This window comes from Rhinoraja longicauda, chromosome 24, assembly GCF_053455715.1.
Source record: "Rhinoraja longicauda isolate Sanriku21f chromosome 24, sRhiLon1.1, whole genome shotgun sequence".
Classification (NCBI taxonomy): Eukaryota; Metazoa; Chordata; class Chondrichthyes; order Rajiformes; family Arhynchobatidae; genus Rhinoraja; species Rhinoraja longicauda.
In genome coordinates, this window is record NC_135976.1 from 24,587,031 (window position 1) to 24,610,581 (window position 23,551).

The following is a 23,551-nucleotide window of genomic DNA, read 5'->3' on the forward strand; positions in this document are numbered from 1 at the left end:
AAGCTAAGAATAGTTAATCGCTCACGCCATTCCACGCCACAGGACCTGATTGGGACCTAATATGATGCTGTTAATAGTGGACAATACTGGTGATCGAAAGGTCTGAAACTAAGATGCAGTCTTCAGTTCACTGTTGCGGCAGTGGAGCGAACAATGGTCCTGTTTCGCCGTCTCTTTCCTCAGTCATGTCCATATCCGGAAACGAGCAAGTGTCCAGTTGCCACAAGTAGGAGGGAAGGAATATCCGAGTGACATGCGGTTAGTTTGATTAGACCTAATGTTTAAGCTGTTACATTAGTGTGGAATCCCCATGCTGGTATGTGTTTATAAAAATCCAAGAAGCCAAGTATAACGGAATTAACTTACCAGTTAATCACAAAAAATTGCATCTTGAAAGATATCACATCTGGATACGTCCCCATTTCTCCCGCGATCCCGTCCCCGTCCCCCTTTCCCCTTTCCCCGTTCCACCTATATCCCTTCCCCTGCTTCAAGTTCACGTCTCTTCTCTCCTGATCTCGACGCCGTTTATTTTTCCAACTCCGACCTTTATCCCCTGAAGAAGGGTTACAACCCGAAACGTCACCTATTCTATTTCTCCAGAGATGCTGCCTGACCCGCTGCCACTCCCGCTTTTTGTGTCTGTCTTCGGTTTAAATTAGCATCTGCAGTTCCGCCCTATACTTTCTGTCAGGGCAGGCGGTGCTACACAGGACAGCTCAGCTTTAGATATGGGTGGTCTGTGTGTGGCCAGAACGTATTATCTATCTCTGAAGGTATTGGTCAGCCACGTCTATAGACCTCGCAGTAAAGGGATTTCTATAGTCCTGCTGGGTCGTGATTTCCAGGATTTCGATCCAACAACCAAGAATTATGATATATTTTCAAGTCGGGATATCTTACTTTGAGTTACTCTGCAGTCAGTGGGTTCAAATTTGCGAGCTACTCTTCGTCTCCTTGGAGGTCGAGATCACGGGTTGGACGGGGTATCGGAGTAGTTGGTGTGGGTAGATGGGAAACGCTGCAGCCCGTGTGTGCTGGTGGTGAAGGGCATGGAGGTTTTAGGGCATTGGACAGGATAACAATGGCGTTTATGGTGCTGAGCTCTGAGTGTCGCTCGAGTTGACCCAATCCAACCAAATGGAGGTTATTCCGTCCATCCCCAGACTTGTGCCTTTAGTGGGTGAAAAGGCCCCGTTAAGTCATTCGGTGCAGTACACACAGTTTATGGCCTGTTCTTGTGGTCAGTTTGACACGGGAGGAATTAGCGAAGTCTCCGATAGTCATGAGTAGAAGATGAAGCTGGCCATTTCCTGGCTCCTTGACAGCACGAATGTCAATCCTGTCGTTTGAGGTTTGAACGTGTTCTACCTTTTTCTCCATACAACTACGGACTGCAACAATTGCTGTGTGTAGGATGGGCATTGATGGAGATCCGAAGAAAGATTGAGGTCAGGGGTAGTGGGGTGGGGAGACTGGTTATGTCTTGGGCACTGCCCTGGTGTCCTGTGATGTTCCAGATCTAGTATAAAAAAAACACAACCAAAGTCTTCCTTTCAGATATGTGTGACTCCAGCCAAGGAGAAATATTTCCGTTTTACCAGTACTCCCGGAAGTCACACTTGATCAGAATCTACATTGCTATCAAGACAAGTCGTACTCTCCCCGTCGCCGCCATCTTTTCTTATTAATTTTCAAGATTTGGCTGTTATTGGCAAAGTCGCCACTTATCGCCCAACGGAAAATTCTTTTGGGGCGATGCTGTTGAACCACCTCTTGAAGCCGGATGTCCTTCTGTTGTAGATTTATTCCACTGTACTGCTGAGTTGGCTGTTCCACGATTCAACCCCAACGTTGATGAAGGATCATCCATACGTATCTTTAGAAAGGAAATGAGGAGGGTTTTTTTAGTCGGAGCATGACGAATCTGTGGAATTTACGGGCACGGACGGCTGTGGAGGCCGAATCATAGGGTATTTGTGAGGCAGAGATTGGCTGATTCTTGATTGATAAAGGCTGTCAAGGGTTACGGAGAGAAGGCAGGAGACTGCGGTTGAGAGGAAAAGATAGATCGGTCATGATTCGAATCGCCGAATGGCCTGATTCTGCTCCTATGACTGATGAACATGACATTTTCCAAGTCCGGGTGGTGGAAGTCCTGGTGCTGAGGACTGTAAAAGCATATGCTCCGAGTGCTCTTGTCCTTCCTGGTTCAAGATTTAGTTTCGTTTAGTTTAGTTTACAGCGTGGCAACAAGCCCTTTCGGTCTTGTTCGGTCCACCGGGTCCGCGCCGACCAGCGACTCCCGCAAATTATCATTATTTTTACATTTACCAAGCCAATTAACTACCTGCACGTCTTTGGGGTGTGGAAGAAAACCGAAGATCTCGGAGGTCACGGTGAGAACGTACAAACTGCGTATACACAGCACCCGTAGTCGGGATTGAACCCGGGTCTCCGGCGCTGCATCCGCTGTAATGCATGGACTCTACCGCTGCGCCACCGTGCAGATGTTGCTGGGGTTTGGTAGGTGTTGCCTGTGAGGTTGTTGCAGTGAATTTGGAATTCGTTTCCTGAATCCATATTTGTACCACGGTTTGTTTCTCTGGAGCAAAGTGGTTCTGGCAAACCCACACCGGGCACAAGTGAGCACATTAAGGGCGAGTGGGGGCTGCCTGTAGCACTGTCGGTGGAGGCTTGCATTGCTTTATGACTTATCATTGACAGATTGGACGGCGATTGGCCAGAGTTGACCAGTTCTATTCTTTGCAAACAGAACATAGCTGGGCATTTCTCAAAGTTGTAGCGTGGTGGCGGCAGGGTCCCTCGGGCATTGACAAGATTTACCTAACTCTCACAGTCTAACGTGCGGGGAAAAAACATGGTAAAATGCAAGCTGCTATTTGGAGAACAGGTAGAATCCGCTGTCTTTGTATCGAATATCGGAATCAAAATGAGGCAAGGGCTAAAAGCCCGTACTTGATTGCCGGCATGAACAAGGTGGGCCGAAGGGCCGCTTTCTCGGTGGTCTGACTAAGACCTGGAAGCTCTCGCAACCAAATATGCACCTAATACAGCGCACATTCCGTTGTGGCGGAGTTTATTGATAGAACTCCCTGGCCACATCCGTGCGCCAATTCACATCGGAATTTCAGAAGATCCAGGCAAAGGAACAGAACACCGCGCCCCGATCATCACTACCGCCATCCCCTTTTCCCCTCTCTTCTCTTCCGCCCATCCCTCCCACTCACCAACACCCTCACCACCTCTTCCACTAGACCATGTACCCCTTGTCCTTGAACTGCGACTGGTGCTTGTGGCTCCAAATATCTTCAATTGACCCACTCGCCGAACCAACCAAGGCAATAAATCTGATGTATCACATCTGGCAGCTCAGACAAACTTGATGCAAACTTTGCATTGTTCCAACTCCGTCTGGGATTTCACCTCTTTGTGGATTAATCTGGATCATTTTCTAAGTTAAGCTATTACATGCCAGGCTTTGTCTTGCCCCCCACCTTTCTCCCCCTTCCAGCTTTCTCTTCTTCCTCACCATCCCCACCCACCCCACCCCCGCCCCCCACCCCACCCCCTCCCATCCCCCAAAATCACTCTAAAGAAAGGTCCCGACACGAAGCGTAACATATCCATGTTTTCCAGAGACGCTGCCTGATCCGCTGAGTTACTCCGGCACTTCACGTCTATTTTTTGTAAACCAGCATCTACAGTTCCTTGTTTATAGACAATAGACAATAGGTGCAGGAGTAGGCCATTCAGCCCTTCGAGCCAGCACCGCCATTCAATGCGATCATGGCTGATCACTATCAATCAGTACCCCGTTCCTGCCTTCTCCCCATACCCCCTCACTCCGCTATCCTTAAGAGCTCTATTCAGCTCTCTCTTGAAAGCATCCAACGAACTGGCCTCCACTGCCTTCTGAGGCAGAGAATTCCACACCTTCACCACCCTCTGACTGAAAAAGTTCTTCCTCATCTCCGTTCTAAATGGCCTACCCCTTATTCTCAAACTGTGGCCCCTTGTTCTGGACTCCCCCAACATTGGGAACATGTTATCTGCCTCTAATGTGTCCAATCCCCTAATTATCTTATATGTTTCAATAAGATCCCCCCTCATCCTTCTAAATTCCAGTGTATACAAGCCCAATCGCTCCAGCCTTTCAACATACGACAGTCCCGCCATTCCGGGAATTAATCTAGTGAACCTACGCTGCACGCCCTCCATAGCAAGAATATCCTTCCTCAAATTTGGAGACCAAAACTGCGCACAGTACTCCAGGTGCGGTCTCACCAGGGCCCGGTACAACTGTAGAAGGACCTCTTTGCTCTTATACTCAACTCCTCTTGTTACGAAGGCCAACATTCCATTGGCTTCCCCATTTCCGAGTTAATTGAAATCCACTTGTATTTCCATGACATTGCGCACACGTGCATTGCTTCGGCAGTAACGTCAACCTGAGGGGAAATTGAGTTGCGTAGGAACATACTCCAGGAAATAACCGTATCTGTAAACCAACCCTCCTCGTGACGTACGAGAAGGCGATAATTTTACAGCTTGCGCTGTTTCAAATGGAAATGCGTATACCAGTAACCAAGGCACCAAGCCAACCGCTAACCGCAACCCGCTCTGATGTAGTAGCTTCATGCAAACTGAAAATCAGCCGGATATTTGTGGTAACGGCGTGCAGATGGCATTTTCAAATCTGTGTTCGGATGGGGCATGAAGAGAAGTCTTGGATTTATACAGTGTCTTTTAACAGCACGTGTTTGTAAGGCTTTTATGTTGCCGCAAGTAAGATTTTCAATGCTCCGTTGTCGGTACATCTTGATTCGGAAACTCGAAGAATCTTACCAATCAAAGGCTGCAAACACGGTTTATAAATAGTTCATAAGATATAAAAGCACAATTAGGCCACTCGGCACATCAAGTTTACTCCGCCGTTCAACCATGACTGATCTACTGTATCTTTTCCACTAAAGTCCAGCGAATACAGGCCCAGTGCCGTCACATGCTCATCAAATGTTAACCCAATCATCCCTGGATTGTTAACAGTGATGTATTTCATTCGGAGGATATCAAGAGACTGTTCCTAGAGAAGCTGCCAGTGAGTCAAATTGACCCCACGCAATGGCAGTAGATGTTAAATTCCTTTCATTTTACAGAATGTTGGCGCTGTTGACACATTGGAATTTACTGCAGCCCTCCTCCTGAAAGCAGGGCAGGGGGATTGCAGTATTTCGACCGAGTGACAAGAAGAATCAGCAATATTCCTAAATCAGGATAGCGAGAAACATGGAAGGAAACCCGCAGATGGTGATGTCTCTGTGTGCCGCTACTTTTGCATGCAGAGGATGGGCGTTTAGGATATACTGCTACAGTAGCCCATGCAAGTAACCGGGGAACTTGATGTTCATGGTACAGGAGACACAGTTCGACGGTTGCGGAAGATGTGAAGATTCCTCCTTGGAGTATTGTGCATAGTTATGGTCAGCACAACGCAGGAATTGCGTGATTGACACTGAGATAGTGCAGAGGAGATTCACCAGGATTGGGAAGATATTGTTAAACTGATGTTTACTTTTTCTGGAGCTACGCGCTTTTGTCTAACGAAAGTGGATGCACGTGCTGTCCTTCCACTACAAGAAATCCACAAGGGAATGCTGCTGGTTAGCACATTCCAGCAGCTGGATCACATGTGAGGGGTGCTGATGTACAGCCAATGCAAAACACGGGGAATTACTACAGTCGAGGTATAGATAGGATAGAAAGTCAATCTTTTTCTGATGGTATACAAAAGTGCATCGTTTTAAGTCGATAGGAAGTTTCAAAGGGGATCTGAATGGATTTTCCATTTAAGTTTTGGAAAGTGGTATATATTTGCAACTTGCTACGAGAGGAGGTGGTGGAATCAGAGATAATTACAATGTTGAAAAGGCATTTAGACGGACATCTAATAGACAAGGCATAGAAGAACACATACCCAGTGTGGTCAAATGGGATGACTATAGAAGGGGCAAAATATCCACAAAATCGTGATGGGCCAAAAGCACCTTTTCTGTTTGGCTTAGTTCAGTTTGGAGATACAGCATGGAAACAGGGCCTTCAGCCCACGAAATCGCAGATCTTTGATCACTCATTCACACTAGTTCTATGTTACCCCACGTTCTCATCCACGCCCTACGCACTAGTGGCAATTTACATAGGCCAATAAACCTGCCAACATGCATGTCTTTGAGTTGTTGGTGGAAACCGGAGCACCCAAAGGAAACGCATGCGGTCACAGGAAGAATGTGCAAACTCCACAGAGGGCACTGAAAGTCAGGATTGAACCTGGGTCTCTGGCACTGTGAGGTAGCATCACTGCCGCTGTGCTGTACAATTCTATGGCCCTGTTTAAAATGTTAACGGGATTCTAATAGACAGCTTATGAAGCTGCATACATTCAAAGAAGTGAATAATCTGAAAGATACCCAGCTTCTGACCTGGTCTTGTGGGTACAGTATTTATGCAGCTGATCTCAAAATAGTCGAAGGTAGACATGGAGGTGTGGGTGGTGGGGGAATCACAGTGACTGGAGGGTCATTCAATGCCAAATTGATAGGCTTTTAAACTTCTTGATGGTTATCGCCTAGTGTTGGGTGGCAAGTAACAACTCGCACTTCAGCCCATGCAGAAATATTGTCTTGGCCTCGCTGTGGGCATGGATGGACTGCTTTGCTTAAAAGTTGCTACAAATGGCATCAAATGTTTTTTTCAGTTTACATAAATGATGTTCAAATGGACATGAATGCACTTCTACGCAAGTCCTTGAAAGCTAACATCCAGACACGACAAGAGATTAGGAAGGCAAATGGCACGATTGTCTTTGTTATGAGGGTATCTGAGCAGGGAAGTAGGGAAGTCTTATTGCAAATGGTATAGGGTCTTAATTAGACCACACCTCGAATATTATAGTGTTTTGGTCTCCTTTTCAGAGAAAATATGTATTTGGCACAGAAAGACTGCAGTAATGTGCACAACTGATTCCAGGGATGGTGGATTTGTATTGGAAGACTAAGTTCTTGTTCCCTAGAGTTTAGATGAATGAAATTGAGGACTTGTAGGTGGATGCAGGTAGGATGTTTCCCATGGTTGGCGAGTCCATGACCAGGGTCATGGTTTCTGATTAATTCTGAATACAGCTTTGGACTGTAATGAGGAGAGACCATAGACTAGCAAAGTGTAGAAATTCTCCAGCCTTAATATTGAGAAATACATTTATCTTTGTTTTGAATGAACACCAAAGGAATCAGGAACAATTACATTATGCAGGAAAATGGCACTGAGAGAGATGAACAGCCATATCTTGGTGAATGATAGGGCTGGATGAAAGAACCATTGATCACTTCTGCTGGAAGGGCAGCCACTAATGAAGCAGCTGAAGATGGCTGAGTCCAGGTTATTACCCTAACAAATCATGCAGTGAAGTTCTGGGCTGGAATGATCAATATAATCAATCAAATGCATCACCCGCAGTGAGTTTTAACTCCAGCCAGAGTGTTTATGCCTGCTACCCACTGACGTTATTCAATTCCCACCGTCAAATGTTCCCTTGGTGCCAAGGGTAATTACATTTACTTCACTTGTGGAATAATTGAAACAAGGCCATAATGAAGTGCGGGGCTGAGTGTCCAGATTAAATACGCACTTAATAATGGCAATGTGGTTATTGAACCTGCTGCTTGATAGCACTATCTCTGAGGTCATATATCGTGAGAAACAATTACTAGCTAGCACTAATGCTACTTCCCATGTAAAAATATACCAGACCAGATGTGGTGCCAAATGGCCGAACATTTGTTCATCTGCACAACTTAAAAGTGAGAAAATATTATTAACTAACCTCAGTGCAAAACATCAGGTTCCTTTATCAATCGTGCACATTAGTTTGCTAACCAGAAATGGATCACTTTATTTTGATTCTGCTTTAGTAGTTGACTAGTCCTTATGCATGTAAATTTATTCCTCAATTTCACAATTTTATACCCAGGCTGCCAAACATATCCTTCACCCAGAGCACATTTGGTGTTTTACCAGTCTCAGTACTTCAGCAGAGGAAGATTATACTGATCAGGTTTTTATGTCCATTTGACTCCTTAGAGTCTATGGTCAAAGTTACGTACTCTTGCGCCTTGTATTACCTTTTACCATAATCTCTACCCAGCATCATGTAGGTTGGACAGAAGGCGCCTGCCACTGTGATGGTACATTGACTGTAAAGTATGATCAAGGATTGGGCTAGTCTTGTTTCTGGGATATCCACCTACTTTGGATGACAACTCCCAGATCTTGAGCAGGTTGTAAGACAATCTGGGCTGGGAACAACTTTGCTTTATCTAAATGTAGTACTTTGGCCATTTCCCAAAAAACTATTGTAACTCATTTTTGAGAGCATTTGATGCTTGCAGGTCCCTTCAAAGGGTGGTTTTGCGCCAAGGACTTTGGCATGGACCTCGAGTCCAAAGACAGCACAGATGACGGGTTCATTCACTAAGTAACATTAAAAACTCAGTTTATTAGTACTGGCAATCTATTATCTCCATTGAAACCTCGTTTAGTCTCTCAGGGCCTGACGAATCCCTGGAATTCTATAACCCAGGCAGTCGGCCAACAAGGACCTAAGGTGGGAGTTGATTCATTGTAAAATCTTATCGGATTGAGAGCTGTGGGGAAACTGGTATGGAAGAGGAGTTGAGACCTGTGACAAATCTACCATGCCACATTTTATGTCGGCGCAGACTGAGGGGCTCCAGCTCCTACTTTCTTATTTATTCCATATTTTAGTTCAATTAAAATTCCAGAACTGCTGTGAAGATTTGAATTAATTGGTCCAATGGTTAATTCAGGTCGAGTCAGAGTTTTGCAGCATGCCGACAGGACACTTGCTCCAACTTGTCCATGCCAACTAAGGAATCTTCCTGAGCTGGTAAAATGTTCTCTTAATTAAAAACAAAAACAACGTTCGTATATACATCAGCGCTTAACGCAGTTTCCCTTTTAACGGTTGCTCCAAAATAATAGCAGTCAATTCACCGGTTATTTTAAAGATCACAATCCAGTGTATGGTTCGTCCTCGTTTCGGCCTTGATTTAGAGAGGGCAATACAACTCGCTCAGCCTGTCACACCCGCCGAAGCGCCCGGAGCAACAAGAGGCTGCTGGAATTGGCAGCCATAGTTGAAACGCACTACATCGCACCAGTGAAAAATAGTCGCGCTATATCCGTCATCCAATTTGCATATACAATAAATTTCAGCACGATTAACTGCAACCTCGGAGTGAGAATAGACATTTTGAAAAAATGGTGCAAGTTTAATATTTCAATCGGTTTGTAACAATGCCAGCTGCTAGATTGCTCGCATTCCCTCGGACCAGTCACTACCGCCCAGCTACATGCACCAGGCCTCGGTCTTACAGATGGCGCTCCTGCCTGTATCAATTATGGCGGATCAGCGCTGGCTTTGCCTGCACTGCGCCGCTAAGGACGGAAGAAGACGGCTACTCACACAGAGAGACGCCGTACTCCTGGCGCCGTGCGAGAACAACGGGGACGAACCGTCTCCCCCACCGCGCCCCACTTCGGTCTCTGTGGGACGGCTAGGGGCAGACAGTCCGATACAGATGATGCCACCAACCATCGTTCTCAGTGGACCCGAGAAACACAGCTCTCTCTTGTTAACCATCTTAATACTTACTGAACAGTGGTTTCCCTACCACTGTTAACGAAGCCGCTGACGACATCCCATCCACTTCCCGCGCCTTTCCACTCACACCCACTCTTCCAGCTCAAGATAAGTGTTCCCCTTATTCATCCATTTCACCGAGAGTCAAGAATGTTGTCATATGTCCTGAAAAGGAACAATGAAATTAATTCTTCCAGCAGCATAACAGATATGCAACTGTACACTGTAAACATCACAATAAACAAAGTTCATATACACACACAAACAAACATTTATAGTGCAAAGTCAACCACCCAGGAGCCATGGCCTGGCTAAAAACAGGAAGTGCTGGAGACATTCAGTAGCATCTGTAGGGGCTCACGTTGTCGTGGTGAGTCCTGTCAACTGACCTCAGTCAGGCGAACGACAACAAACAGAGACAGCAGAAGCAGAAGCAGCTTCATTACTTCTGCTGCCTCAAGCGCAAGAAGAGGTAGCACCTGTGAATGGAGAAACAGTCAACATTTGGTGTCTGTTGCCCTCCCGAGCCGATCCCACCATCTTACAATTCCATAGACCAAAAATAGGATAAACATGTTCTAGAGGTATATGGGCCAAGCACTGCCAAGTGGGAGTAGCTTGGTTGGGCAACTTGGTCAGCATGAATGTGTTGGAGGGAAGGGTCTGTTTCAATGTTGTAGAGCTCCATGACTCCAAAATCTCAATGTGTTGGTAGCAAATAGGCCAAAGCTGTTTTTCCTCAGCCTTTCCTAAGGGCTAAGGAAAAACATTGAGCCTTTTCAACATCCTATCACTGACATTCCCTTCATTCGACACATCCTTCCCCTACCTCCACTCACACTGAAAAGTCAGACAGCAAAGCAGGAATGAATGGGCTGAGAACATGTGGGCACATTACTCAGGACAACTGGTGTTTGCACAGCTGTGCGTTGGGCAAGCAAAAGTTTAAAAGGCGAATAATGGGCAACCCAAGATGAGCAGTGGAATAAACACAGAGCAGCGATCACAGCTAAATACTGAACCTCACTAAAGCTTCGCAAAGTGAGATTAAGTTGAACATACCACCATGGAGTCATGTGCAGCACTGACAAATGCTGCCCAAAAATCCCAACTGTCAAAGCAAGCAAAACATTATGTCCATTAACTGAACACCATTTGCATGTTCACTCTAGTGCCCTTCTTGTCCAAGGCGATGTTTATTTGCATAACATAACTAATCCCAGATCCTTTTTGTTCTGAAAGTGTTCACTTCTTCCATTTTATTTATTTCCTGTAATAACTGAATAACAAGACACCAAATAGTCTAACAGCCTTTAGTTGAAGAATCTTCATTTATTTTCTGTAGTTCTTTAATTTCCTTTTTAGTTACCCATTTTCCTACCGGTGACAATTATATTTTATACATGCTGGGTTTGCAATTCAAACCCTTGCCCTTACCAATCAAGGAAGGGGAAAGCCAGGAATTCAAAAACCTATCTTCATTGACAGGTTGGCAGTGGAGAGAGTTAACCACTTCCAGTTCCTGGGCATGCATAAATCTAAAGATCTGTTTTGGGCTCATTGATGCAATCATTGGCAAAGCCGCTACTTCCTGAGAAGATTTGGTTCATCGACAGATACTTTCTTGAACTTCTACAGGTGTATGGTATGGAGCATATTGACCAGCTGCATCACAGCCTGGTTCACCAACGTCAGCACCCAGAAACAAAGGAAATGGGCCAAAGGCTCAATTTCCCTGTTGTATGACTAACTACCCCAGCACTAATCTACAGACTACCACTTCCTCCTCACCTTTCACCAGTCTAACTTCACCTTCCACAAATGCTGCTTGATCCACTGAATTCCTCCAGCAGGTTGTTTGTTGCTCCAGACTCCAACATCTGCAGGGTTTTTTTGCGTTGACAAACTGATAACTGGACAAAATATCATAACCCAGAGTGCCAGAAAGAGTTTAGAAATAGCATACCTACCAAAATAGCCATGAGAAGAAGGGTTCTGATCCCCAAAATCACCCATTTTTCACCAGATATGCTGCCCGAGATACTCCAGTATATTTGTGCATATCCCCTCTCTAATACAGGGTATTTAGAGTTAGAAGCCAGCCTGATCAAGGTCCGTTATTCACTATTGGAAACTTCCACTAACAATGATCTTCTGAAGTCTAAAGAGCAAACTGCTCGTTTGGCCACAAAAGAGCCTCATTTTTTTTTAAAAATCAGCTTAAAAATAAATTTGGCTGCCAGCCAATTAGTTCTGTATCTATTCAGTTCAGCAGCCGGCAAAAAGATTCTGCAGTTGAACCAAAGCGATTACAAACACCTGGAACAAACCCATCTGCAATAACCAACCAGAGTCTGCTTACTTTGAATACAACAAAGCGGTCTTTAAAGTAATTGAAAAAAAAATGTTTGCAAGACGTTGTCACCACCGTTGTCACCACCGACGATATGGTCACCACAGACTTGATTGATCTGCACTTATTTCAGCACTTCCTGCACCAGGGTTGGTCTCCTTCCTCATCAGAGTTTCAAATTCAGTGTCAAATTCAAACAAAGCCGATCACCTTCAATTCTCCTTCCTTGCGGAAACTAATAATGTGAGCCGTTACACATTCTTTCACTGTCCCAGGCAAGCTCACAGAGTAAAGCTCATACATCAACCCTCACTGAACTTTCCCTTTTATGTTCGTTGGCTGAACTTGACCTCCTCTCTCTCAATGTGCAATTAACTTCACGAGCAACATTCTTAAAGGGGCCGTACATCTATTTGGGACTCAGAAAACTCGTGCATGTTTTTATCCCGGTGTCACTGGAGAGGAAACGTGTGATGCTCACCAAAACTGTCCAGCAGATCAAACCAGAGATTTATATATTGTATAATATTTCCTCCAGTAGTTTATTTTTACTTTATATATTGTACGTTTCACGTGGTATCAGGGCACAATTATATGTATTATCCCAGAATGATTAACAGTTTAAAATAGTTGTACACTGCCTTGTTCGCTGGGACAGCTTTACTTGTGCACACCTGGCGGACCATGGTATTTTATTTTCAGAAGCAAAACGGGTTAGTTTATGCACTGCTAACATCCTTTCGTGCCTGTTTGTATTTACAGCGGGAGGACTGCAGAATTCAAATGCTGGGAGAAACTGGAATCCCGCTGGCGGCTTGGTTCCTCTGCAAACTACCATCAACAAGGCACAGCTGTATATACACAGTATACTATCCAGCCCACCTGCAATACTGGAGTTAGATATTTTATATAGAGTGTGCCAACCATAGAAAGAGCTGTGCCAAGGTATACATTACGCAGATACCCCTACTCTTTCAATCTATCTCTCCCTGGTATATTGTGGAGTGAAGTGCTTATACTACTGTGTCTTGTGCACGCATTAATGTGCCTCGTGTGCATTTATGCACAATGTACCAGCAGAAATGCCAAGCCGCAATGCATTTATACAGTGCAAGGTAGGTTATAGGCACTTGGCTAGTGTAATTGAGGCAAACAGCTTGCTAGCTGAAGAATGAGATTGGATAATTTTATATCTGTGCTTTTCTGCAAGCTAAACGGAGTTCATGCACAGAATGTCATCAGGAGGACATAAATTGATACATCTAGGGACAAACAGACATACAAGGCTGTACTTCAGAGCTCTGGTAGTCCAGGTTCATTCCCGACCATGGGTGTTGTCTGTGTGGAGTTTGCATGTTCTCTCTGCGCGTAGGTGTTCTAGTTTCCTTCCACATTGTAAAGACGTACGGGTTGGTCAGTTAATTGCAGATGTTGGAACCTTGAGCATTAAACAGCAAGCCAGGCAGCATCTATGGAGAGAAATGGGTATACAAATTTCGGGTTGGTTCCTTTTACAGAGCGATTCGGAGACATTTACACAGTGATTCGCTATATAAATGAAATATGCACCAATTAATTGTCATTGCTGAATGTTGCACACATTTAGGACAGGGAATGTAATTTAAAGTCAGTAATTCATACACCAGAAGCAACTGAAATTCCTTTGGTGTCTTTGTTAAGTGAATTATATCATCTGGAGCAACAAGACAACGTGCTATATCCACAATATACTAGCCAGTGTACCAGAGTGAAATTGATTTATATAATGGAGTACTGAGGGTGATAATTTAACGTAAAATAAGGAGGCATGTGTCACGTCTCGGCAGAGTATCCCTGGAGAGTGTTGGGGGATTAAGAGCATACTTAAGAAGGAAATCAAGAAGGCAAAAGGGTGGCAGGAGATAGCTCTGGCAAATGTGATTAAGATAATGAAATGTCATAAATATATTAAGGCATAGACAATAGACAATAGGTGCAGGAGTAGGCCATTCAGCCCTTCGAGCCAGCACCGCCATTCAATGCGATCATGGCTGATCACTCTCAATCAGTACCCCGTTCCTGCCTTCTCCCCATACCCCCTCACTCTGCTATCCTTAAGAGCTCTATCCAGTTCTCTCTTGAAAGCATCCAACGAACTGGCCTCCACTGCCTTCTGAGGCAGAGAATTCCACACCTTCACCACTCTCTGACTGAAAAAGTTCTTCCTCATCTCCGTTCTAAATGGCCTACCCCTTATTCTTAAACTGTGGCCCCTTGTTCTGGACTCCCCCAACATTGGGAACATGTTTCCTGCCTCTAATGTGTCCAATCCCCTAATTATCTTATATGTTTCAATAAGATCCCCCTCATCCTTCTAAATTCCAGTGTATACAAGCCCAATCACTCCAGCCTTTCAACATACGACAGTCCCGCCATTCCGGGAATTAACCTAGTAAACCTACGCTGCACGCCCTCCGTAGCAAGAATATCCTTCCTCAAATTTGGAGACCAAAACTGCACACAGTACTCCAGGTGCGGTCTCACCAGGGCCCGGTACAACTGTAGAAGGACCTCTTTGCTCCTATACTCAACTCCTCTTGTTATGAAGGCCAACATTCCATTGGCTTTCTTCACTGCCTGCTGTACCTGCATGCTTCCTTTCATTGACTGATGCACTAGGACACCCAGATCTCGTTGAACTCCCCCTCCTCCTAACTTGACACCATTCAGATAATAATCTGCCTTTCTATTCTTACTTCCAAAGTGAATAACCTCACTTATCTACATTAAACTGCATCTGCCATGTATCCGCCCACTCACACAACCTGTCCAAGTCATCTTGCAGCCTTATTGCATCTTCCTCACAATTCACACTACCCCCCAGCTTAGTATCATCTGCAAATTTGCTAATGGTACTTTTAATCCCTTCGTCTAAGTCATTAATGTATATCGTAAATAGCTGGGGTCCCAGCACCGAACCTTGCGGTACCCCACTGGTCACTGCCTGCCATTCCGAAAGGGCCCCATTTATCCCCACTCTTTGCTTTCTGTCTGTCAACCAATTTTCTATCCATGTCAGTACCCTACCCCCAATACCATGTGCCCTAATTTTGCCCACTAATCTCCTATGTGGGACCTTGTCGAAGGCTTTCTGAAAGTTGAGGTACACCACATCCACTGACTCTCCCCTGTCAATTTTCCTAGTTACATACTCAAAAAATTCCAGTAGATTTGTCAAGCATGATTTCCCCTTCGTAAATCCATGCTGACTCGGAATGATCCCGTTACTGCTATCCAAATGCTCAGCAATTTCGTCTTTTATAATTGACTCCAGCATCTTCCCCACCACTGATGTCAGACTAACTGGTCTATAATTACCCGTTTTCTCTCTCCCTCCTTTCTTAAAAAGTGGGATAACATTTGCTATCCTCCAATCCACAGGAACTGATCCTGAATCTATGGAACATTGAAAAATGATCTCCAATGCTTCCACTATTTCTAGAGCCACCTCCTTAAGTAGCCTGGGATGCAGACCATCAGGCCCTGGGGATTTATCAGCCTTCAGTCCCATCAGTCTACCCAAAACCATTTCCTGCCTAATGTGGATTTCCTTCAGTTCCTCCATCACCCTAGGTTCTCCGGCCCCTAGAACATTTGGGAGATTGTGTGTATCTTCCTCAGTGAAGACAGATCCAAAGTAACGGTTTAACTCGTCTGCCATTTCTTTGTTCCCCATAATAAATTCCCCTGTTTCTGTCTTCAAGGGACCCACATTTGCATTGACTATTTTTTTCCTCTTCTCGTACCTAAAAAAACTTTTGCTATCCTCCTTTATATTATTGGCTAGTTTACCCTCGTACCTCATCTTTTCTCCCCGTATTGCCTTTTTAGTTAACTTTTGTTGCTCTTTAAAAGAGTCCCAATCCTCTGTCTTCCCACTCTTCTTTGCTATGTTATACTTCCTCTCCTTAATTTTTATGCTGTCCCTGACTTCCCTTGTCAGCCACAGGTGTCTCTTACTCCCCTTAGAGTCTTTCCACCTCTTTGGAATAAATTGATCCTGCAACCTCTGCATTATTCCCAGGAATACCTGCCATTGCTGTTCTACCGTCTTCCCTGCTAGGGCCTCCTTCCAGTCAATTTTGGCCAGCTCCTGCCTCATGCCTCTGTAATCCCCTTTGCTATACTGTAATACCGACACTTCCAATTTTCCCTTCTGCCTTTCCATTTGCAGAGTAAAACTTATCATGTTGTGATCACTGCCTCCTAATGGCTCTTTTACCTCTAGTCCCCTTATCAGATCAGGATCATTACACAACACTAAATCCAGAATTGCCTTCTCCCTGGTAGGCTCCAGTACAAGCTGTTCTAAGAATCCATCTCGAAGGCACTCTACAAACTCTCTTTCCTGGGGTCCATTTCCAACCTGATTTTCCCAGTCTACCTGCATGTTGAAATCTCCCACAACCACCGTAGCATTATATTTTTGACACGCCAATTTTATCTCCTGATTCAACTTGCACCCTATGTCGAGTCTACTGTTTGGGGGCCTATAGATAACTCCCATTAGGGTCTTTTTACCCTTACAATTTCTCATTTCTATCCATATTGATTCAACATCTCCTGATTCTATGTCACCCCTTGCAAGGGAATAAATATCATTCCTTACCATCAGAGCAACCCCACCCCCTCTGCCCACCTGTCTGTCTTTTCTATACGTTGTGTACCCCTGAATATTCAGTTCCCAGCCCTGGTCCTCTTGTAGCCATGTCTCAGTGATCCCTACAACATCATACTTGCCCATGACTAACTGAGCCTCAAGCTCATCCACTTTATTTTTTATACTACGCGCATTGAAGTACAACACTTTAACTTCTGTATTCACCTCCCCTCTCACATCGGTCACAATTGGCCCTGCCCTTAATTTCTTTTCCCCTCTAGAACTTCTGTTCCCATTCTTCCGAGAGTCTTTTGCAATATCTCCTGTATTCCCTTTTTTTACCTCATCTTCATATTCACAATTTGTCAACCCCTCCCCCCCACTACTTAGTTTAAAGCCATAGCAAACCTGCCTGCCAGAATGTTTGTCCCCCCTGCTGTTAAGATGTAACCCGTCCCTTTTGTACAAGTCACCCCTAGCCCAGAAGAGATCCCAGTGGTCCAGAAATCTAAATCCCTGCTCTCTGCACCAGCCCCTCAGCCATAAATTCATACCCTCTATCTCTCTGTTCCTGGCCTCACCAGCACGAGGTACCGGTAGCAGTCCAGAGATAACCACCTTCGACGTCCTACTTCTCAGTGTTTTTCCCAACTCTCTAAACTCCCGCTGTAGCACCTCCTTCCTCTTCCGCCCGACGTCATTCGTGCCCACATGCACAACGACTTCAGGTTGATCGCCTTCTCTCACTAGGATTTTCTGAAGCCGGTCCGTGATGTGTTGAACCCTGGCACCAGGGAGGCAATAGACCATCCTCAAGTCCCTCCTGCTGCCACAGAATCTTCTGTCCGTCCCTCGGACGATGGAGTCACCGACCACTACGGCTCTTCCTGACTGCGGTCTCCCCTGTCGAGTATCCTTGCCAACAGGTCCGCCACTCGAACTGGAAACGTCTTCTGCCCCGACAGTTCCCAAGAGGGTATATCTATTTGCAATAGGCACAGCCACTGGGGTCTCCTGTAGTCCACGTCCACTCCCCACTGAAACAGTCTCCCACCTTCGCTCGACCTGGACCCTTGGCGTGACAGCCTCACAATAGATCCTGTCGAGGAAACTCTCGCATTCCCGGATGGCCCTGAGGTCATCCAACTGCCTCTCCAACTCCACCACACGTCCCTTCAGGAGCTGCACCTGGACACAGTTCTTGCAGGTGTAGCTCCCAGAAGCTCCAGCGACGTCCCTGTCTTCCCACATCCTGCAGGAAACACACTGCACCAACTTTTCCGCCATTACCTTGTGTCTGGCTTAAAACAATTGTAACCTCCTCACCTCAGCCTCCTCGCCGAAGACTCGCAGCCGAAGACTCGCAGCCGAAGACTCGCAGCCGAAGACTCGCAGCCGAAGACTCGCAGCCGAAGACTCGCAGCCGAAGACTCGCAGCCGAAGACACGGGGCACTTTTCTCACGGGGCACTTTTCTCACGGGGCACTTTTCTCACGGGACACTTTTCTCACGGGGCACTTTTCTCACGGGGCACTTTTCTCACGGGGCACTTTTCTCACGGGGCACTTTTCTCACGGGGCACTTTTCTCACAGGGCTGCACCCTTTTGCAAGTCTTGCTTATATCACCAATTAAATTGCCTGATTGTCCAATTTACCAGACATCTCACTTAAATGATCAACCAATCCACGTATTCTCTTCTGACTGACTTATTACACTGTAATTCCCACTCACTTACAGCCAATGGTGGTCCTCTCTCCAACTTCCCGACCTTTACAGACTGCTTAACAGTGCCCTATTGACGCTCTTTTTAAACTGCCGTTTCTACCACTATTAACAGGTACTTACTTTCAGCCAATGATTTGAGGGAGAATATGGCCCTACAGAAACCAAAATGGTCATCTATGTGTGGAGATAAGCAAGGTTCTCAATGAATAATACTCCTCTCTTTTTTACCACGGAGAAAGAAAGACATGACAAGGGAACTTGGGAAATGTAATGAGGTGTCTTGTGGAACGGCTACATTACAGTCAAGCAGGTACTTGTTGTTCTAAAATGTACGAAGCTAGATAAATCTCCCTGGCCTGATCAGCTGTATCAGGTGACAATGTGGGAAGCTAGAGAAGAAATTGCAGGAGTCCTTGTTGAGATTTCATTATTGAATCATCGTTAGACATGGGTGATTGGAAGCTGGCTAATGCTATGCATCTATTTTAAAACGGTTGCAAAGAGAAATTTGGGAACTATTGACCAGTGAACATAACATCTGTGGTAGGAAAGTTACTGGTGGGGATTCTGAGGGGTAAGATACATATGCATTTTTTAAAAACAGGGCTCAATTAGGGGTGGTCACAATGATTTTGTGTGTGAGACATAGTGTCTCATGAATTTGATTGAGTTTTTTGAAGAAGTAAACAAGAGAATCAACAAGGGCAGGAAGGTCATTTTTGTCGATATGGGCTTCAGCAAGGTATTTGTTTAGGTTCCACATGGAAGGTTGCTCTGGAAGGTTAGATCGCAAGGGATCCAGAGAGAGCTAGCTAACTCGATTATAGAAGTGGCTTCATGGTAGGAAACTGAGGGTGGTGGTGGAGGTTGTATTTTGAACTGTTGTCCTGGACGAGTGGTATGCATCAGCGATTGGTGCTGGGCCCATTGCTGTTTGTCATCTATATCAACAATGTGGATAAGAATGTACTAGGCATGATTAATAAATTTGCAGATGACACTAATATGGGTGGTATGTTAGACAATAAAGATGGTTATCAGGAATTATAGCAAAATCTTGATCAGCTGGGTATGTAAGCCAGAGAATGGCTAATGGAGTTTACTTCAGGTAAGTGTAAAGTGTTGCAAGTTGGAAAATCAACCAGGACATGTCCTTCACAATGAACGGCAGGGCCCTTGAGAGTGTTGTAGAGCAGAGGGATCTAGGAGAATAAATACATAATTCACTGAAAATGGCATTGGAGGTAGATAGGGTGGTGAAGAAGACTTTTGGCACATTGGCCTTCATCAGTCAGGGAAATGGAATAAACTTTGGGGTGTTATGTTACAGTTGTACAAGATTTGGTGGGACAAGGTAAAGTGCACAAAGAATGGCACAAGATTTAGGGCAGAAAAGTGACAGATGGATTCTAATGATGGAAAGGTTTATGAGATTTATCAGAAACAATGGAAAGGCAGATTTATTTTTAAAATGCAGAGAAACTGATGAATGATACTTTATGATACTTTATTGTCACATGTGACAAGTTACAGTGAGTTTCTTGGTTTTGCATATCCAAGCTATGCAAAAAGTCATCACATAAAGGGCGCCGACAAAGTTACAAAATATCCCACGCCAGGTCGTCCTTTGTTCTTCCCCCTGCCCCCTCACCCCAGTTGCCCCACGCCAGGTCATCCTTTGTTCTCCCCCCCCCACCCCCCCCACGGTGGTTCCCCCACACCAGGTTATTCTTTGTTCTCTTACCCCACCCCCCTCAATATTCTTGTAGCATTCCTAGACTTCTCTTCCGATCCCTATAATTTAAATAGGGTGACGGAATATGGGAGTAAATGTGAAAATGATTTACATAGGTGATGTAAAATCAATTGATTATTATCATAATGCAAGAGTAAACAAAATAGTTCTTTCTTCTGTGGAAGAGAGACGGTTGACGTGTGACTTGTTGGAGGTAATAAAATATCAGGGTTTGTTTTGGTGGATGTAGAAAAGATGATACTACTATTGAGAAATCCAGAAATGAACATTATAAACATCAGATAATTAATAATAAATCCGACAAGAAATTCAGAATAAATCTGAATTCCAGGTCAAAAAAAGCTCCCAAACCAGAACATAGATGTTGCCTGACTCTCTGACTTCCTCCAGTGCTTTGCTTTTTGCTCAAGATTCCAGCATCTGTTGGTTCTTGTGTCCCAGAATAAACATTATTGCCTTGATTTATTTGAATTGGGAGCTCAAACAACATGGTATTTAATTTAATTATGGTAGTCTTATGATAATAGGGCCTTACTCACATTCCTGAGAGTTACATGCTGTGAATGCAGCCAAGGCCAGAGTACAGCTCCCAGCCATTGCATAGATTGCAAAGTCTTGCCTGGATATATGATACCAAATACCCTATCAATCATCTAACTTGCACTTGGAGACCATACTGACTTGTTGCATCATGACCTGGTTTTATAATTTGAATGATCAGTAGTGAAGGAAGCTACCGAAAGTGGTGGACATTACCTGATCTACCATGAATATTGACCATCAAAGGGATCTACAGAAAGCACTGCCTCAAGAAGGCAGTTATTATCAGCAAAGACCCAATCCATCATGGTTGTACTTTCAACAGGAAGAAGGTACAAGTGCCTAAGAACTGTGACCACCAGGTTCAGGAACAGTTTCTTCCCATCAACTATCAGATTCATGAACCACCCTGCCTGCACAACCCGAACCAGAATCCTCCCTCAGCACCAAACTTCGATGGGCTTCGCACCATTATGTCTAAAATAATTGATCATTTAATTTACATCTATTTGTTATGTTTTTGTGCCTGTAAAGCTGCAGCAAGTAAGAATTTCACAGTTCCCGTCCTGGTGCATATAAATATCATACACTCCTGACTCTTGGTGGGAACTCTAGGTGGTCAAACAGTGTTAAAATGGAGCCTCCCCTTTGAAAGCATGTATTGCTGGATGATTCTAAACTCTACAGGTTTGACAGGCAGATGGGAGAGTATGAGTGGACCACTTCCCTCTTCCATCTGTTCTCTTCTTTCCTAAGAATCAGCGTGTATTATTTGCTGTTATTTTCTTACTTGTTGGTCATCATAACGGCTGCCTGAGTGAAGGTGCTGTAGACAAGTTGGATGGAAGTGATTGGAGAAATTGTTTGTTCATCATTCTTGGTGTTCACACTGCTGCAAGTGGCAGGGGATCAGTTACACGCACATAATTTACTTTTAACTCCACTCACTGCAGGGGTTTTTTAAGCCCGAATTTACTCGCTGATTTTACTCACAGAAATTGTTGCAGTTTCCAATATCTCCCACAGACATTCTGAGTAAATTGGTTGTGTTTACTGTCAAATACATTTTTTGTGTTAAATGAACAAACTCACCGTCAATTCGTTGATTAATGTGGTGTCACAAAGCAGCGACAGTAAAATCCCCTTAATCCGGCATTACTGCTGGTAGATTTTCTTAATTTTACGTTTTCTGATTGATACTTGATTCAATTTTCTTTCAGATGTTACAATGTTGCATTATAAATTGTCCCGTGAAGTTTAACGGGAGCACAATTAAAAGGTCTTCACCGAATTTAAAGGAGAATTGGTAGCAGAACAAGGCGAGTTTCATAAGATAGCAGGAAATGGAACTAGGGAATTTGAGGCGGTCATAAGATACAGCACCACCTGGTTTCAAGGGAATTGCGGGAACAAAGGCTTTGTGTCTTAACCGAATACGGGAACCAACCACTTGGGAACTATTGGAATTTCCAGACAATCGGAGAGCAGATTATTGAAGTGTTACTATTTTGTTGCAGAGTTCAGTGTGTTCTATGCATCAGTAGTCAGTATGGCCATGATCGAATGGCCATGATCAAGAAAACGTTATTGTAATAAAACGAATGACAGCAGGGAGTTTGAAGAAGGGTCCCGACCTGAAAAGCCGCTGTTCATTTCCTCCCTAGATACTGCCTGACCCGCTGAGTTCCTTCAATATTTGTTGTATTTCCTTAATTACGGCAGAAGTAATTGAAGTCTTTCGGTGCACCACCTTTCTTCAATGTTTCCCTCAACGTCCACCCTCCCATGCTCCATCTAACGCAAGAAGGGTCCAGACCCGAAATGTCGTCTGTCCATGTCTGCCAGAGATGCTGCCTGAGTTATTCCAGCTGTTTGTGATCTAATTCTGATGCAAGGCCATTGACCTGAAACGTTAGTTCAGTGCCACTCATCACAAATTCTGTCCGACCTAGTGATTATTTGCAACATTTTCTCCTTTTTACAAAGCAGTGATTCTGGGTGCCTTCATTGGCTACCGAAGATCAACCTTCAACGCTATCAAGACTACCAAAGTCCACCTTCAACCTTTCAATGGCTTGCTCTATGTTCTGGGGATAGCGGTCTCCTCTCCAAGGAAAATATGCGCAAAGTGCTGGAGGAACTCAGCGAATCAGGCAGCATCCCCACAGAACATGGATCGATTATGTTTTGGGTCTGGACCCTTCTTCAGGCACAGAGCCTTCAGCAGATATACCCTTCCATCTGAAGAAAGGTCCCGTCACATATCCATGTTCTCCAGAGATGCTGCCTGACCCGCTGAATTACTACAGCACTTTGTATCCTTTTTAAAATATAAATGAGCGTTTGCAATCAGAACGTAGTCTGATATTTTGCCTCCACAGGTGCTGCCTGGCCTGACGAGATTCCGTCGCACTTTAATTTTTGATCCAGATTCCAGCATCAGCAATTTATTGCGTTGCCAACAACATTAGGTCTCTTTGCTTCTAAACCCCATATATTATTTACTGAGCAAAAAGCAAAGTACTGGAAGAAACAGTGAGACAGGTAGATGGATAGGACAGGTATTGAGGGATATGGACCAAATGGCTGGCAGGTGGGACAATCTAGGACATGTTTGTGGGTGTGAGCATGTGGAGCCAAAGGGCCTGTTTCCACACTGTATCACTTTATGACTCTAAATCTGCAGGTCTAACAGCCTCTGTGGAGAGAATGGACAGACAACGATTGGGGTCAGGACCCTTCTTCACACTGCATGACACGTTTGGGAGAGTGATGGTCTGAGGTGTGGGAGTAACTG